Source organism: Heterocephalus glaber, unplaced genomic scaffold (assembly GCF_053883595.1).
Source record: "Heterocephalus glaber isolate CG9 unplaced genomic scaffold, H.glaber_assembly_v1.0 deba00001764, whole genome shotgun sequence".
NCBI lineage: Eukaryota > Metazoa > Chordata > Mammalia > Rodentia > Bathyergidae > Heterocephalus > Heterocephalus glaber.
In genome coordinates this window covers 10385017-10388515 of record NW_028258461.1, presented here as the reverse complement: position 1 = coordinate 10388515, position 3499 = coordinate 10385017, and positions in this window count along the sequence as shown.

The window sequence follows — 3499 nt, the reverse complement described above, 5'->3', positions numbered from 1 at the left end:
ATATCTGACCCCTTGATTAGGTTCTCTCTACATATATCTCAATGACATACCAACACACTTATAGATTGAATATCTGTCTCCCCAAATCCATATGTTGAAACACAGTCTTCAAGGTGAGGATGTAGTAGGATGTGGGGCCTTTGGCAAGCAATGACATTGTGAGAGTAGAGCCCCCATGAATGGAATCAATGCCCTTGTGAAAGAATCCCCAGAGATCTCCTTTGCTTCTTCTTCCAGGGGAAGGAAGATACAGGGAAAAGATGGCTGCCTGTGAACTAGGAAGTGAGATCTCACCAGACATTGATCCTGCTGGTACCTTGAATTTGGACTTGCTGCCTTCCAGAACTGTGAGAAACGTCTTTTGTTTACAAGCCACTCAGTCTATGGTATTCTGTTATAGCAGCCTGAGTGAACTAAAATAAACACTAACACTAATTTGCCCATATTGCATGCTAGCTATAAGACAGTGATGGAGAACGTTTTAGACCTTTCAATGATACAAACAGCTCAAAGCAGCACACATGCCATAGGTTGTCTGCCACTGCTATAATAGAAAACATGGTTTGAAGAAATGCAAGACTATATACTAGGATACTTTAGCATCTCGGATATGCTGTATTGCTGTTTAATGCATGGCTCTTGACCTTGTCCACACAGTGGAATCACCTAGGGACTTTAAAAAAATACTAATATTTATAAGTAAATCAAATTCTTTAATGAATTAAATAAATGAATAAAATTACTGATTCCTGGGCCTCAGCTGCAGAGATTCTGATTGAATTTGTTTGGAGAGTAGCTCAAACATCAATATTATTAAAAGCTCTCTAGGTGAGTCTACTACATTGGCAGAATTGAGGCCACTGCCTTAGGTCTACTTTCCAGGCCCCAAACACACTTTCTGTGACTTGGCTCCAGGGAGTGCTAGAGGCGATATTATGACTTCATCTTAGAGTGCGTTAGTGCCCTCCCCTCTTTCCCCTTTAGCTCAGGTTCTTAGAGGCTAGTCCAAGGGCATTGTTCAGCCACAATAGCTCTCTCCCTGTATTTTCTTCCCCTCTGGCTGTATGGATTTGTTCTCATTATTCTACCCCTACTTGAGAAGGAACCTAGAACTCATTTTTACTTGCAACTTGGTCTTTCAAAATCATCCCTTCTGACTTTAAGTTTTGACTTGTTCTTTCTGCGTCCAAACTGAAAGCCCAAACTGAGAGAAGCCCACACTACAGAGTGACTCTCTGGGGTTTGGTGCCAAATCTTACAACCCCCTCTTTCCAATCAAGGGTGACTAAATTATGAAGTAGCATTGCCCCCACCCCCTCCTTTTTAGTTCCTCACAGTGCTGGCTATCATCTATTTTATAATTAGTAGTTGATTAGCATGAAGAAGCTCTTCCTTCCGGAATGAGGCCTCACAACTGTATTTTCCAACTTCTGACCTAAATTGAAGGCCAGTTTAGGACTTTTGTTTGTTTGCTTGCTTCCCACCCACACTCTCCACCCCCACTTACCAAATTCTTGAAACATAGATTGAACAAAGCAGCCTGAAAGCAGATTTAAGCTGTTTGTGCACACAAATAGAAGAGCACCTAAGTGTGTTTCCACCAGTGGTCTTTTGAAGGAGAAGATCAGGGTCAACAGGCATGGGGGACCAAAGTTCAAATCCCACCTGAAGGAAACTGGATGTACTTAAGTGACAGGAGCAGTTGTACTCTAGGTACAGGATTTACCAAATCAGAGCTCTCTTGTTTTCAGGAAGAGTGTGCATTTCACAAAATGGGTGTTGGGGGGTAACACATTAGGGATAGTTTTGAAACATTTCCTCACCAGTTTATCACTGGCCAAGACAGCAGTACCACTGCAGTCCTCACTCTGAAAAGGTTCCTCCCACAAAGCATCCCACTTCCTTTGCAAAGTTTATTTATTTCACTTATCAGCAAGAAAATGAAAATGTCTTTTTCACTCTCTATAGTTATCTCCCCATCTCAGCAAATTAAGGTGCCTCTGTCACTTTGATTTAGCCAAATGATTTGACATGTCAACCTATTGAAGATCTGTAAGGGACCGTAGGTAGTGGTGGCTACTGCCCTGAAAAACCAATGCGTTTCAACTATCTGAACTGATGCAGAGATGGACAAAGTTGAGCCTGGGGGGGTCTCTTCCTGCCATGCTTCGAGATGTCCTGGGCACATTTGTTAAGGAAGCTACATCTTCTGTCAGTGCAAATGACACCATATTGGACAAAAAGTCACTGAGGGGAGACTTTTCCCCCAACTATGATTTCTTAGAGAGCCCTTTGTTTTGTTTGTTTGTTTGTTTGGTGCTTTGTGAAGCAGAACCTTTTGATCCCAACCACAGTCTGGTCTTACCAGAATGGCAACAGCTCCAGCAAACTGACAATTTAAATGAAGTTGAAGACTTTATATGAGGCCTCATTGATAAGTCTACAAGGTTAGCCTCACGTGGTGTTCAGCACAGAGGTAGGAAGCACTCTCATGTTAGCCACTGATATGATTATTAAAAGTTCACTTCCAGCAAGTTCCACCAGTAGCTGAAAGGTAGGCTTAAGACAGCTGGGATTTGGCTTCAAACACACTGTGACTTTTCCTGTAAGTCTCTCTTCTGGTCTGGTGCTCTGGGATAGTCAAAGCTGTGACATGAAACCTTGGTGGGGCTGTTGACACATGCCTGTAATTCCAGTGCTGTGGGAAGATGAGGCAAGAGGACAGCAAGCTTGAGCCCAGCCTGGGCGATTTAGTGACTTAGTGATACAGAGTCTCAAAGTAAAGAAAGGGTTGAGGATGTTGCTCAGGGCAAAGGCCCTGGGTTCAATTCCCAGTAGTGGGAAAGAAAAGAAAAGAAAGAAATCTTGGGGAAATAGTCTCTTACTGGGCTAGAAATATTGGAAATTCTCTTCTTGGGCTGGAATTCAGTGAACTCTAATGGGTTTTGGAAAAATTGGGTCAGTATCTGAGGCTTGGAAACACAAGAGCTCTCTTTTGCTGTATGAGGTTTGGTGTAAATTGGACATTAGGATCAGACCTACGCTGTCGTGCTAGCTTCCTTAGGAATCAGGCTGGTGCTGGCTCCTCCAGGGAAGGATAACACTTAGCAGGGCCTCACTCCATTTCTCAGCAGGAAGTGGCACCATAGCTTCACACTGAGGAAGTTGGTGGTGAAGTACTATATGGAGATCTGACCTTATTCTAGCTGAGGTTGGTATGGCTTCCTCTAACGTTTGCCAAGTGGCCTTTGTGGTTCAATAGCACACCGAGCTCTCATTTAAGTCTTTTAAAGTGAGGACAAAAGGGTGGCTATGCCTGGCTGCCTGCAGTGAACATTAGTGAGTACCTCCTCAGTGAGGAGCCAGACAGGCTCAATCTCAGTTCTCAAGTTCACAGTCTAGTAGGGGGACAGACAGTGATGTGCTGAGCTGACTCTTACTGGCTCATGAGAGTTGATAGATTTTCTAAAATCTTGCAGAGCACTTGTTCAACAACCAA